The sequence below is a fragment of the Mastigoproctus giganteus genome, chromosome 7, assembly GCF_048544385.1.
Source record: "Mastigoproctus giganteus isolate SK-2022 chromosome 7, ASM4854438v1, whole genome shotgun sequence".
Lineage (NCBI taxonomy): Eukaryota > Metazoa > Arthropoda > Arachnida > Uropygi > Thelyphonidae > Mastigoproctus > Mastigoproctus giganteus.
Genome location: NC_143581.1, coordinates 215,297,873 through 215,314,177, shown reverse-complemented (window position 1 = coordinate 215,314,177; position 16,305 = coordinate 215,297,873). Strand labels below are relative to the sequence as shown.

The 16,305-nt window shown below is 39.9% G+C and overlaps 1 protein-coding gene across 3 annotated transcripts in view; it reads left to right on the top strand.

Annotated features, from left to right (window-relative positions):
* Positions 1–16,305, top strand: part of LOC150083673 (serine/threonine-protein phosphatase 2B catalytic subunit 2-like) — a 341,700-nt gene that overhangs the window by 322,065 nt on the left and 3,330 nt on the right. The gene's annotated exons all lie outside the window — the stretch shown is intronic.

Genomic DNA, 16,305 nt, shown 5'->3' with positions numbered 1-16,305 from the left:
CTAGGAAAGATAAGAGTTGCTCCCCCCCCTCCCACTTCATTAGACACAAACCAGTTCCTGAAGCACACAATCTAATGACACATCCTCACCTCATATGAGGACTGCATTTTGTCTTGTGATGACACAAATGCCCAGCCCTTGATAATCAGAATCAGCTGGAGGCAGGGAATTAGCATGGAAGCACAAACTATGCAGATTAGCATTAGTAGAGGCATATGATGCAAGAAAGCAAGCTTATTCAGCATCAGCCAAAAAAAAACAACCACTACTCCCATTTCACCCCTCCGTCCGTTCGAAATACCTGTCCAGCTGAGCCTTAAATTTGTTTAGGCTATCAACTTCAACAACAAGCGATGGGCGTCTATTCCACAAACCAACTGCCGGCTGGCTAAAGGCAAATTTCCGCACATCTATCCGACATCCGTCCTTCCTCAATTTGAATTTATGCCCTCTCAGGTGATTATTCTGAGCAAGAGGAAGAATCCCATCGGCATTGAGCATGCTCAAGCCATTCAAAGCCTTATACACCTCTATCAGATCACCTCGCCGATGCTTAGTCTCCAGGCTCTGTAATTTGCAAAACTTAAGCCTTTCTTCGTAAGAGCAACCCTTTGTTCCATTCACTAATCTTGTTGCCCTTCTCTGTACTCGTTCCAGCAGCTCTACATCCTTCTTGAAATGAGGCCTCCAGACCTGTATACAGTACTCAAGGTGTGGCCTGACCAATGCCTTATACAAGGGAATAATCACATCCCTGTCCCTGCTAGAAAAATTCCTGTATATCATTGACAAGACATCATGAGCTACTCTTGCAGCTCATCTGCACTGCTCAGAGAACTTCATATCTGCCTGCACAATTACCCCCAGGTCCTTTTCATTCTCTACCACTGTCAGCGTAGTACCACAGAGTTGATACGTTGATCTGGGGTTACTGTTTCCCGTATGTAGTACTTTACATTTGTCAATGTTAAACTTCATTTGCCACCTCTCAGCCCATCTGCTCAACCTTTCCAGATCCTGTTGCAGCAGCATAGTATCAGTAGTGTCCTTAACAACCCTGCCAACTTTGGTATCGTCTGCAAACTTGGACATTAAGCCTGATACACCATCATCAATATCATTTATAAATACAGAAAACAACAATGGACCCAACACTGAACCCTGAGGAACTCCACTAATAACATTAGTCCACGTTGAGCAGTGTCCATTGATTACCACTCTGTCTTCTGCCACTCAACCATCCCTTTATCCATAGCAGCAATTTACCTCCAATGCCACACTTCTCCAATTTGTGCAGCAGTCTTCCATGCGCAACAGTATCAAAAACCTTTCTAAGATCCAAATATATAATATCAAAGTTATTCCCTGCATCCAGTTCTTTTCTGACTACATCATAGTATCCAATCAAATTGGTCAGACAAGACCTGCCCTTAAAAAACCATGCTGTGTCTGAGCTATAACTGAATTCTTGTCCAGATGATCCTGCAGTGCTTCTTTAACCAGTGCCTCCATTAATTTTCCTGGAACCGAAGTTAAACTAACAGGTCTATAATTACTTGTGTCAGCCTTTGATCCTCCTTTGTGAATTGAGGTTACATTTGCACATCTCCAGTCCATGGGTACCTCCCCTGAGTCCAAATTATGGCTCTCATAATTATGGCTAGGGGTTTGCTTACTTCCTTTGCTGCCTCCTTTAATATAACTGGATAGATCCCATCCACCCCGGGTGCCTTTTTTATGTTTATCCTCAACAATTTCTCCTCCACTTTCCTCTCAGTTATTAGAAAATAATCTAGCTCACTGCCAATGTTTACTTCACCTACGACATTCCCCTTCCTGAATAACTCCTCATGTGTGAATGTAGATGCAAAATACTCGTTTAGATTGTTAGCCACCTGAGCTGGATCCTCAACTGTTGAACCATCAACATCCAGTGGACCAATCTGATTCATCCCTTTCCTTCTTGAGTTTAAATAGGTAAAGAACTCTTTTCTGTTTTTCTTTGCGTCCTTTGCCAAGGATTTCTCATAATCTGCCTTTGCCTGCCTAATCTCCTTTGTGACTTGGTTACAGACCAACTTATATCTATCATAGGCTTCCATGTCACCCATTAATTTGTATGTATCCCATGCATTTTTCTTCTCTGCCATATGTCTCATTAGTTCATCTGACAACCATTTAGGCCTGAACCTTGAACAATATTTCTTGGTTGGTATGTAAAGCCTGGTAGCTTCCAAGATTAGTTCCTTGAATGCTTCCCATTTTGAATTTGCTGTTGGTAACATCATCAGTTAGTCCCACTGTATAGAATTTAATACTGTCTCAGACCATCATAGTCGCCTTTTCCGAAAGCAAAAACCCTTCCCTTTACCTCTGATGGTAGTTACCTCCTTGAGTAAATCCCACTTCAGCACACTGTGATCACTGCCACCCAGTGGTTCCTTTATCTGCAGATTCCTAATGCATGAAGAATCACTACTGATAATCAGATCAAGAGTATTACTCCCTCTAGTTGCCTCCCGAACATGCTGGTGTAGAAAACAATCATCCAATAAATCCACAAAAGCCTTGCTAGTGTGTGAGTGACCAACCCACAAATTCCAGTCAATATCTGGGAAATTAAATCCCCCATTATAAGACTCTCTGATTTACTGGCCCATTCTATTTCCCTGTACAGTATCTTATTATACTCATCAGAGTCATTAGGCCTATAGCACACTCCTACTCTCAGTTTTGATTTACCTATGCTTATTCTTACCTATGCTTAGATGGAGAAATGAATGGCCAAATAGCAACATTTGGCCATTCAATGAACAGTTATTTGTAGCAAAACAAGACCATGAATCATCACTAGCTGAAGGCACTGAGCAATGTCAAGTGGCATATCAGAGCCTTTCTGCAGAATTGGTGGACTCTTCACATTGCAAGTTTTTGCTCTAACCAGTGTGCTAAGAAAAAAAAAAAAATAAATAAATAAATAATAATAATAACATCAATGTCATAAAGTGAATTTTTTGGCCTTTAGAACAAACTACTCTGGGTGCAGATTGCAAAAATTAAAGATGCAATGTTTTGCATTTTTATGGATCTATCCAGTGTGATGAATTAAAGCGTATAACCAACAAACCTTAACTAACTTTATACTCCTGGGTGATGCTTTAGAAATAACAGGACATCAAGAGACATATAGGTGACTCTATTGTCAGGTAAATGGAGAACATATTGTGCAAAAAGGATAGAGGGAACAGGACCAGGGTATGTCTACCAAGGGGCAAAGATTGATGACGTAGAGTCTTTTAAGGACACAAAGGGTGATATTGTTGTACACGTTGGCAATAATGATATTGAGAGTAGAAGACCGACAGAATTACCTAAAAAGTACAAGTCAATGCTGAAAAAAAGCTGTGAGTTAGGGTTGAATTGGAAAGTGTCTGCAATTCTGCCGAGACACAATAGGAGGAAGTATATGACGAGAACCTTGTAGATCAATTCGGCATGGGAGAGATTGTGCAAGGCTCAAGGGGTAGAATTTTTCTCAGCCTGGTCTGTGCTTGTTGACAGGAGAGACTGCTTCTACAGGGATGGGGTACACTTAAATAGAAAGGGTGCAAGAATATTTGCTGATGATATCGAGACAGTGTTAGGCGGGTCGGAAAACGGCTAGGTTGGGGGTATACACGGACTACTAGATTAACAGTGGCCGCTGCCAGAGGTGAAAGTGATTCTTGCATTGCTTCTATTGCAGGACTGCTTGGAGTCATTGCGAAACAAGTAAATACATGGGCTGTGTTAGGATAGCTAAGAATGGGAACAGGTGCATGTATACTTGCATGTACACAAATAATAGGAGTTTGGTAAATAAATATGATGAATTGGAGATGCTGGTCAAAACAGCAAAGGCAGATATTGTTGGGATGTCAGAGATGTGGTGTCACACAGATATAAGGGATGAAGAAATGGAATTTGGGAAATACAATGTGTACAGGAAGGATAGATAGGATACGAAGGGAGGAGGGGTTATGCTATTAGTTAAGAAACACATAAAATCCAAGGAAGTAAAGCCAGTCGACATGGACATGGCTGGACAGTGCAGTGTCGAGTCAGTTTGGTATGACATCAGAGTGTCTTATAATGGAGGATTTTAATTTCCCAGATATTGACTGGAATTTGTGTGTTGGTCACTCACACACTGGCAAGGTTTTTGTGGATTTATTGGATGATTGTTTTCTACAGCAGCATGTTCGGGAGGCAACTAGAGGGAGTAATACTCTTGATCTGATTATCAGTAGGATAGATAATCAGACACGATAGAAGGGAGAATATGATGAGAGACTTGTCAATCAATTCGGCTCTGGAGAGATTGTGCAAGGCTCAAGGGGTAGAATTTTTCCCAGCCTGGTCTGTGCTTGTTAACAGGAGAGACTGCTTCTACAGGGATGGGATACACTTAAATAGAAAGAGTGCAAGAATATTTGCTGATGCTATCGAGGCACAGTTAGGTGGGTCGGAAAACTGTTAGCTTGAGGGGATACATGGACTAATAGATTAACAGTAGCTGCTGGCAGAGGTAAAAGTGATTCTTGCACTACTTCTATTGAAATGCAATTGAGCAGCAGCCTGGAAAGCAAGGCAATGGGGATTTCGAAGACTGCTGAGAGTCATAGTGGAACAAGTATATACACGGGCTGTGTTAGGGTAACTAAGAGTTTGTTTGTTGTTTGTTTATTTGGTTTTTAGGAGCATTAGTAACTAATGCCATATTGCTCCAGAGATATGCGGTGGTCATTCCCTGACCTTTTCGCATCCTCCATATTTGGTGTTCACGGGCTCGAACCCTGGTCTAATCAAGAAGCGTGTGCTACGCATTGCTGCTCCTGCGTAAGAGTAGAAACAGGTGCATGTATACTTGCATGTACACCAATGCTAGAAGTATAGTTAATAAATTCGATGAGCTTGAAGTGCTAGTCAAGACATCAAAGGCAGATATTGTTGGGATATCAGAGACATGGTGTCACACAGACATAAGCAGTGCAGAACTGGAATTTGGGGAGTACAATGTGTACAGAAAGGATAGACCGGACAGAAAGGGAGGAGGGGTTATGCTGTTAGTTAAGAAACACAAAATCTAAGGAAGCACATCCAGTTGATGTTGTGGACAATGCAATGTTGAGTCTGTTTGGTGTGACATAAGCACTGGGAAAGGAAAAATGAGAGTAGATGTGTGTTATAGGCCAAATGAATCTGATGAGTATAATGAGCAATTGTGCAGAAAAATAGAGTGGGTCAGTAAATCAGAGTGTCTTATAATGGGGGATTTTAATTTCCCAGAGATTGAGTGGAATTTGTGGGTTGGTCACTCACACACTAGCAAGGCTTTTGTGGATTTATTGGATGATTGTTTTCTACAGCTGCATGTTCGGGAGGCAGCTAGAGGGAGTAATACGCTTGATCTGATTATCAGTAGTGAATCTTCATGCATCAGGTGCACTATGGCCCCAGCAGCTTATGCGCCATTAAACCTCCATAACACACATACACACACACACACACACACTTCATGGATCAAGAATCTGCAGATAAAGGAACCACTAGGTGGCAGTGATCACAGTGTGCTGAAGTGGGATTTACTCAAAGAAGTAACTACCATCAAGGGGAAAGGGAAGGGTTTTTGCTTTCGTAAAGGTGACTGCGGTGCTCTGAGACAGTATTTAAATTCTATACGGTGGGACCAACTGATTTTGTTACCAACAGCAAATTCAAAATGGGAAGCATTCAAAGAATTAATCTTGGAAGCTACTAGGCTTTTCATACCAACAAAGAAAAATTGTACAAGATTTAGGCCTAAATAGATGTCAGATGAACTAATTAGACATGTGACAGAGAAGAAAAATGTATGGGATACCAGTGTATTCCATGTGATTCCAGTGTTGGCATTCGAGGCGAGCGGACGCACTTTGTCAGGGCTCCTCAGTTAAGTTTATTACTGTTGGTTAGTGCTTTTAAATATTTGATTCATTTAGATATTGTTGTATTATTTTGTTATAGGTTTTCCTGTAACAGTTTGATTTTAATAAAATTATAGATATAATTTTTTACGATATAAAATTATAGATATAATGGCGATTTACAGGTGAGTCATGATTTAATCTGTTGTGGAACCTGTGGAATGTTTTCCAAGGTCGACTTGGTGAATCCTACTCACCTGGGGATTCTTTTCTTTGTGATCGATGTAAGGAGTGCCCTGATGGAACAATTTGAGTCCTGAAAAAAACGGGTGCTTGTCCTCGAGAATAATGCATCTGGGAGCTCATCAGGGGCTCAAGACTCCAGCAATCTACCAAGTGATGCACACCCAATTCGGGCCTCAAAACAGAAAAACCAAGTTCAAATTACTCTGGTTAAAAAGTACATTGTTTTATTAGGAGACTCCATTGTCAGGGAAACGGGGAATATTTTTTGTAATAAGGATAGGTGAAGTAGAACCAGGGTATGTCTGCTGGGAGCAACTATTAATGATGTCACCAACAGATTGTCAGATTTTAAGGGGGGTAAAGAGAATATTATTTTTCACATGGGGACTAATGATATTAAATGTACGTGATCTGACGATTTGTTGGAAAAATACAGGACCAAGCTGAGGAAATGCCGTGAGCTAGGCCACAATGTCTATGTGTCTGCAATTCTGCCCAGACATGATAGGAGGGATTATATGTTAAAAGCCTTGTGGGTTAACTGAAGACTTGAAGGACTCTGCAAGGCTTTAGGGGGGGAAATTTCTATCAGCATGGCCTATGCTTGTAGGTAGAAGGAATTTGTTTTGTAGAGATGAAATATACTTAAACAAAGGTGGTGCAAACGTTTTTGCCAGTATTATTGAGGATACCTTAAAGATTCAGGGGAAACTGCTAGTTGGGGGGGGCGATGTGGGTAATACTGACACGTGTTTATCTGATAATATTGGTCAAAGTAACTCTTGCACATACCTTAAGAGTTCTTATCTGTTACCCCAGCTGGACGTATTATCTAGATGTTCTGGGGGCAGAAACGTTTCACATGAGTGGGTAGCTAATGCCAGGGAAGAGAGCCCAAAAAACTTCAAGGGTTGTGTTAGGGTTGTTAAATATACAAGAACAGTAAGTCTTAATTGTTTGTATAGTAATGTTAGAAGTGTCGTCAATAAAATGAGCGAATTCGAACTGCTGGTTAAAACAAGTAATGCGGACATAATAGGGCTTACGGAGACGTGGTGCCACCCGAAAATTGGGGATGATGAGTTTCAGTACGGCTTGTATAATGTATTTAGGAAGGATAGGGTAGATAAAAGGGGTGGTGGGGTAATTCTTCTTATCAGAAGCAGCCTGAGTGCGACGATAGCTTTCCCGGATTCAGACGTTTCACATGCTAGTATAGAATCTGTATGGTGTGAGATAGTTGGAAGCAAAGGTATAATGCGAGTAGGAGTAATCTACAGACCAGGTGATTGTGAAGATTATGACGGAAGCTTCTACATGCAAATGGAATGGGCAAGTAAGTGTCAATGTCTTATGGGTGATTTCAATTTGCTTCTAATTGATTGGAGAAAATGGGAAGGAAACTCGACAAGGGGAACAAAATTTTTAAATCAACTAGATGACTGTTATTTGTATCAACATGTCAGGGAAAGTACTAGAGAAAAGAATATCCTAGACCTCATCATCACCCATGAACCAGATAACATAATAAGGTTGACAGTAGAGGAACCAGTAGCAGGAGGTGATCACGGAGTTCTACAGTGGATGATGATGAGAGAGGTAGCAGCAGTAAAAGGCAAAAGAATGGGTTTTAATTTCAGAAAAGGAAATTATGATGCCTTAAGGTACTACATGGCCTCTATTAACTGGGTAGATATCACGCAGAGAATGAACACATTTGAACTGTGGTATGCTTTTAAAACATTAATCACAGATGCCTTGAATGCGTATATACCATAAAAAAAAATACTCCACAAGGAGGGTTCCAAGTTGGATGAACAGTGAAGTTGCCACATTACTTGAGCAGAAAAAGGTGGCATGGAAGGTTACAGAGCAATAAAAAGTACTGAAGCCTATAACAGCTACAAGATGAGCTGTAATAGAGCCACAGAAAAGGTTCGACAGGCAAAGGCAGTTTATGAGAAATCACTAGCAAACAGAGCAAAGAGGGGGGATAAAGAATTCTTCACATATATAAATGCCAAGAAGAGCAGGACAAACCAGATCGGACCTTTACATATGGGAAAGGCAATATTATTAAATACACCAGCTGCTGTTGCAGATGAACTCAACAGTTATTTTGCATCGATATTTACAAATGAAAACCTTTTGTGGCAATGGGAAATTGTGGGAGCGAAGTTGAAAAATATGTAATTAATGATATTGAAATTTCGCAAGATTATTTAATGAAAAAACTTTCGAGCCTACAGGCCAGTAAGGCTCCTGGAGTTGATGGAATATACCCCATAATATTAAGGGAGGTGGCAAGTGAGTGCATTGAACCATTGAGGCTAATTATGTAAGCATCACTAGACTCTGGGGAGATTCCCTTGGATTGGAAAAGTGCCAATGTACATAAGGGTGGCTCTAAAAGTGAAGTGGGAAATTATCGACCCGTCAGTCTGACTTCAGTGGTAGGGAAAATCATGGAGGCAATGATCAAGGGTGGAATTCAGGATCATTTGGATCGAATTGAAATTCTCAAGGATACTCAGCATGGTTTTGTAAGGGGAAAATCATGTTTAACAAATCTGGTTCGCTATTTCAAAAGGGTCACTCACGAGCTGGATTTAGGGAATAATTTCAACATTGTTTATTTAGATTTCAGCAAAACTTTTGACTCAGTCCCACATGAGTGGTTGCTTTATAAGCTGGAACAGGTTGGAATCACTGGGAAAATCCTTAGATGGATAGCAGGATGGCTTCAGGGCAGGAGGCAGAGGGTTGTAATAAATGGCTATTCCTCAGATTGGGTTGATGTAAGAAGTGGGGTTCCCCAAGGATCAATATTAGAACTACTGTTGTTTTTAATTTTCATGAAAGCCATCGATGAAGGAATAGAGGGTGTGATGTCTAAATTTGCAGATGATGTTAAAATTGGTAGAGTGGTTAATGATCACTGTCAAGCTGAGCTTCTTCAGAGAGACCTAGATAGACTTCAGGAATGGTCAGAAAAATGGCAGTTATGCTTTAATTCAACAAAGTGTAAGGTATTACACCTGGGAAACAGTAATAACAAAATAACTTATTCACTTGGTGGAGTTCAACTAAACCCAGTTCTGGAGGAAAGGGACTTGGGTGTTACGATATGGTCAGACATAAAATTCTCTGAGCATTGTAAACAGGTTGCAAGAAAGGCCCATGGTGTCCTATTGATGATCTATCGAACTTTTGCAAGTAGAGATAGGGATATGATGATCCAATTATATAAGGCTTTTGTTAGACCACACTTGGAATACTGTGTTCAAGTATGGAGACCGCACCTAAAGAAAGATATCGAGCTTCTTGAAAGGGTGCAGAGACGGGTCACTCGCCTGGTGAGATCGGCAAAAGGGCGTCCTTATGAAGAAAGACTTCGAATATATGTGGGTTGCAGAGTTTGGAAACTAGACGTCTTAGAGGAGATTTGATTGAGGTGTTTAAGGCACTAAGAGGCATCAGTAAAATGAATGAGGACGAAATTTTCAAGATTATAAATGATGCTAGAACTAGGGGACATAAATTCAAGTTACAGGGGGGAAATGTTTAAATTGGACTGCAGGAAGTTTTATTTTAGCCAGCGAGTTATAAATTACTAGAATAAGTCGCCTACGTGGGTGGTAGAGGCTGACAGTTTGGGGAAATTCAGAGGTCATCTGGATAGTACCTTCGGGTGAGGGAAGCACATAGGATGATAGGTTTAATTTCCTTTTCTTTTATTAATTATTATTATTTATTTATTTTATTTTATTTTTTATCATTGTTTTGTTCGGGTTTTTTTTTTTTTTTTTTGGCTGGTGCAGCATAAGCCATAGGCTTTCTTGCACCATGCAGCCATTACTAATACTAATACTAATATAAATTAACATGTGACACAGAAGCCTATGATAGACATAAGCTGGTCTGTAACCAAGTTACAAAGGAGGTTAGACAGGCGAAGGCAGATTATGAGAAATCTTTGGCAAAGGATGCAAAGAAAAACAGCAAAGAGTTCTTTACTTATGTAAACACTAGAAGGAAAGCTATGAATCAGATTGGTCCACTTGATATCGATGGGCCAACTGTTGATGATCCTGCTCAGGTAACTAACAAACTAAATGAATATTTTGCATCTACATTCACACATGAGGAGTTATTCAGGGAGGGGAATGCCAGAGGTGTATTCAACTCTGGCAGTAAGCTAGATAATCTTGTAATAACTGAGAGTAAAGTGGAGGAGAAATTGTTGAAGATAAACATAAGAAAGGCACCTGGGGTGGATGATATCTATCCAGTTATATTAAAGGGGATGGCAAAGGAAGTAAGCAAACCCTTAGCCATAATTATGAGAGCTTCCCTGGACTAGGGGAGATGTGCAAATGTGACCCCAATCCACAAAGGGTGACACAGGTAATTACAGACCTGTTAGTTTAGCTTCTGTTCCAGGGAAATTAATGAAGGCACTGGTTAAAGAAGCATTGCAGAGAGGCATTAAGGAGAAGTCTTGTCTGACTAATTTGATTGGATACTATGATGTAGTCACAAAGGAACTGGATGCAGAGAATAACTTTGATATCATATGTTTGGATCTTAGAAAGGCCTTTGATACTGTTGCAAAAATTGGAGCAGTGTGGCATTGGAGGCAAATTGCTGCTGTGGATAAAGGGATTGTTGAGTGGGAGAAGACAGAGAGTGGTAATCAATGGGCACTGCTCATCATGGACTAATGTTATTAGTGGAGTCCCTCAGGGTTCATTGTTGTGTCCATTGTTGTTTTCTGTATTTATAAATGATATTGGGATTGGAGATTGTAAAGCACGCTGAATGTCCAGGTTTGCAGACGATACGACGGTTGGCAGGGTTGTTAATGACTCTAATGACAGTACACTGCTGCAACAGGATCAAGAAAAGTTGAGCAGATGGGCTGAGAGGTGGCAAATTTTAAGCAGATGGGCTGAGAGGCCTGAGTTGAGCAGATGGGCTGAGAGGCCTCATTTTAAGAAAGATATATATAGCTGTTGGAACGAATACAGAGAAGGGCAACAAGATTAGTGAACAGAACAAAGGGTTGCTCTTATGAAGAAAGGCTTAAGTTTTGCAAATTTCAGTGTCTGGAGACTAGGCACCTGCTAGGTGATCTGATTGAAGTGTATAAAGCCTTAAATGGTTTGAGCATGCTCAGTGGTGATGGGATTCTTCCTCTTGCTCAGAATAATCGCCTGAGAGGGCATAAGTTAAAATTGAGGAAAGACGGTTGTAGGATAGATATGCAGAAGTTTGCCTTTAGCCAGCGGGTGGTTGATTGCTGGAACAAACTTCCATCTGTCATAGAAGTTGATACCTTAAATAGATTCAAGGCAGAATTTGACAAACATTTGGAGCAAGGGGATGGGTGAAATAAGGTTTTTTTTTTTTTGGCTGATGCTATATAAGCTTTCTTTCTTGCATCATGTGCCCTTGCTAATGCTAATACTAATATAACTAGGATTGCTAGTTAGATGTATCCTAATAACTGTAACGCCCATAAAGGACTTTCAGGAAGAGAAACATGGAACCGTTGGCCAATAACCCTGCCACACAGTGCACTGATCTCCATTCATAAGGTAATTCCATTATTTTCTCAGTTCCAAGGAAAATAATGGAGTCAGTGGTTAAAGAAGTAATGCCTCTAGACTATCTAGACAGGATTGCATTTGTACTGCAATCACAACATAGATTTGTTAAGGAGTGATCCTATTGGTTGTTTGATTTTTAAGAGCATTAGCAACTAAGGCCATATTGCTCTGGGATATGCAGTGGTCATTCCCTGACCTTTCCGTATCCTCCGTATTTGGTGGTGACGGGCTCGAACCCCGGTCTAATCAAGAAGCATGTGCTACGCACTGCTGCTCCTTCCCACCTTGCTACGGAGGCGCCGAGAGTGATCCTATCTGACCAAACTAATTGGATACTATCACATAGTAACAGAGGATCTGGATTGAAAAAATAATTTTAAGGTCGTCATTGAATACAGAAAAGCTTTTGATACTGCCCCATATGAAAGACTGCTGCACAGATTTCAGCAGTGTAGCATTGAGGACAAGCATCTGTCGATGGTTGAGTTGGAGAAGGCAAAGAGTGGTTATCAGTGGACAGTACTGGGTCCATTGTTGTTTTCAATATTTATTAATGATATTGAAAAGTATATCAGGCTTAATGTCTAAGTATGCAGATGATACAAAGGTTGGCAGGGTAGTCAATGATAATAATCAGCTTATGCTACTGCAACGAGATCTAGAAAAATTAGGCATGTGGGAATTAAAGTGGCAATTAAGGTTTAACATTGACAAATGCAAGGTGCTGCATATGGGTAACAGTAATCCCAGATTAATGTACCAGCTTATGATACCACACTGAAGGTGATAGAGAATGAAAAAGACCTGTGTTAATTGTGCACTTACATATAAAGTTCTCTGAGCAGTGTAAATGAGATATGAAGACCACTCATGGGGATTTTTCAGTGATATATAGAGGAATTTGCCAGCAGGAATTAGGAGGTAATTATTCTCCTGTATAAGGCAGTGCTTTACCCACATCTTGCATACTGCATGGCATGGCTGGAAGCCTCGGTGTAGGAAGGATGTGGACCTGTTGGAATGTATATAGGGAAGAGCAACAATGGTGGGGGAACTAATGGGCACTCTTACCAAAAAGGAATTCAGTTCTGAAAATTGCAGCATTTAGAAACTAGGCACCTACATGGAGATCCAATTGAGATGTTTAAGGTTCTGGATGGATTGAGTGAGCTAAATGTTGATGAGAGCATCTTTAACGTAGCTCAAACAACACAAATTTAATGTAGCACAAATTAAAATTTAGGAAAAATGGTTACAGGATAGATGCATGGAAATTTGTTTTCAGCCAAAGGGTAGTTGGACTGTTGGAACAGATTGGCATTTGTAAGTGGGTGATGTGAGAGGGTTTTATTTTATTTTATTTATTTTTTTTTTCTGCTGATGCTTTTTTTGCTTCGAATCATTTGCTAATACAATCAAACTTGGTTATAACAAGCATGGAAATAACGAACAAAAAACCATAATGATTTTAATTTACACGTATTCCCATACAATCGCCCACTGTTATAACGAGCGTACTACACCGAACAAATTTTGGTAACTAAGTAAACATTCTTAATTGCTCGGGTAGTTGGAAAAACTTGGAATAGATGAAAATGAAAATGATGACTTAGCTTTATGACACCTGCATCGGATTAGCAACCAGTTTATGACCTTGTCCTCCGGGAGCAGGGGCTATACAGTAGTGCATTGGCGTTCCTCTTGTCATATTGCCCTATTTACAGATTGTCTTGTATTCACTGAACCATAAATTTATTTCAGTACTTCTAGGAATGTTGTATGCATTTCAGGCTTCTAAGAACTTTGTATGCAGATCAGTTTATCATTTTAAAGTAAAATCAGTTAGAAACGAACCCTTCCTTCAGAAACATGTATACTAACAAAAGAAAGTGTCTCTCAATTCGCGAAAAAGTCAAAATTATTCGTGAGTTAGAACATGGTGCAAAAAATGTTGAAAGTGTATCGATATTGTGGAAGAATAAAGATGTTTATATATTGGCACTGGAAAAGAACATAACCGAAAAAAAAATTTAGAAAGTGCGAGGTTACAAACATTGAGGAAGCATTGCTTCAGTGTTTCACCATGCAAAGAAGTGCTGGATTTTCAATAGATGGTCCGATCTTGAAAGCTCAAGCAGAAAAATTTGCTAAACAATTTGGACGCGACGATTTTGTGTGTGTAACAATGGTTGGCTGGATCGATTTAAAAACCTAATGCATCCTTTATGCAAAAATTAGTAGAGAATCTCAGTCTACAGATCCAATAATGGCAAATGAATGGATTGACCGTGTTTGGGCAGAAATCTGAGAATTAAAATTGAGAAAGGAGTTCGACAAGGAGACACAATATCTCTGAAGTTGTTTACTGCTGCCATTGAAGAAGCTTTCAGAAGATTAGACTGGTCGCAGAAAGGAATCAATGGGAATGGAGAGTACCTAAACCATTCACGATTTGCAGATGATATTGTGGTCATAAGCCACGATCCCAAAGAATTAGAGGAAAATCTTCTTAATCAGTTATGCACAGTTAGTAAGGATTTTGAACTAAAGATGAATATGGCTAAAACAAAAGTAATGATGAACAAGTATGCCACAGAAAGGGATATAATTATTGAAGGAGCAGTAATTGAAAAGGTGGAGCCATGTACTTATCTGGGACAAGTCATTAGCTGTAATAATGATAAATGGCTGGAAGTCAAGAGAAGAATAAATTTTGGGTGGATAGCATTCAGGAAATATAGTCACATACTGCGGAGCATTATCCCAATTTGTCTGAAACATAAAGTAATGAACCAATGTATACTCCCCACCCTGACTTATGGAAGTGAAACTTCAGCACTCACCAAAAGAATGGAAGAGAAGCTGAGAACTACACAGCAAAGAATGGAAGGAATTATATTAGGAATCAGACTGTTAGATAAGAAGGGAAACACATAGATTAAGCAGCAAACTCAAATAAAGGACATTCTTATCAAAACTAAAGAACTAAAGTGGTCCTGGGCAGGACATATAGCTCGAAGACATGATGACAGATGGACTAAAAAAATAACAGAATGGTACCCAAGAGGAGCTAGAAGAAAACTTGGAAGATAACGACGGAGATGGATAGATGAAATTCATGAGTTTGTGGGTAGTAAATGGATGGTCATTGCACAAAACAGAAGGAACTGGAGGCCTTCATCCTGCAGTGGATTGAAAATGGCTGATGGTGTGATGGTCAGAAATCAGGAAATGACGAAGACATCTACAGCAGTTGTGCTACTGCAACTGGATCTAGAAAACTTGGGCAGATGGGCTGAGAAGTGGCAACTGAAGTTTGACATTGACAAATGCCAAGTACTGCATATGGGTAGCAGTAACCCCAGAGGAACGTACCAACTGTGTGGTACTATGTTTACGGTGGTAGAAAATGAAAAAGACCTGTGAGTCAGATATGAAGTTTTCTGAGCAATGCACAGACTGCCAGAGCCGGTCATGGGGTATTGTCAATGATATACAGAAATTTTGCTAGCAGGGAAATGGAGATGAATATTCCTTTGTGTAAGGCAACGGTCAGGCCACGCCTTGAGTACTGCATACAGCTCTAGAGGCCTCATTTTAAGAAGGATGCAGAGTTGCTTGAGTGTGTACTGGAAAGGGCAACAAGATTGGTGAGGGGAACGAAGGGGTTTCTCTTACCAAGAAAGGCTTAAATTCTGCAAATTGCAGTGGCTGGAGACTAGGTGTAAATGTTAATGAGAGCATTTTTAATGTAGCTCAAACAACGCATAAGGGAGGCACAAATTTAAATTCAAGAAAAATGGTTACGGGATAGATGCATGGAAATTTGCTTGTATAAGGCTTTGAATGGGTTGAGCACACTGAATTCTGATGGGATTCTTCTACTTGCTCAGATTATGAACCTGAGGGGGTATAAATTCAAAATAAGGAAAGACAGTTGTAAAATAGACATGCGGAAATTTGCCTTTAGCCTGCGAGTGGTTAAAAGGGGAAAAATGTGTTGGTGGTAAAAAAATCAAAGGCTCGCTTGACGGTGCTTGTATGCGCAAATATGACAGGAACTGACAAAAAAAAACTGTTTGTTATCGGAAATTCGTTAAAACGTAACAAACTTCCTGTGGATTACACTGCAAACAAGAAAGCTTGGATGAATTTGGATATTTTTCGGCAATATGTAAATGATTGGAATAAATAGCTATTCAAAAAGAAGAAATATATTTTATTGTTAGTTGATAACTGCCCTGCACATTCTCAGATTCAAAATTTGTCCAACATTAAGCTAGTGTTTCTGCCTCCTAATGTGACATCAATTTTACAACCAATGGACATGGGTGTTATCAAGAGTTTGAAAGGATTTTATAAAAGATTTCTAGTTCTACATCTGATCAGTCAAAGAGAACAGAAACTTACCAAGTCTATATCGATATTGGATGCTATAAATTTATTGAATGATGCGTGGAACAACATTACTTCGACAAGCTTTTCGAATTGCTTCAAGAAAT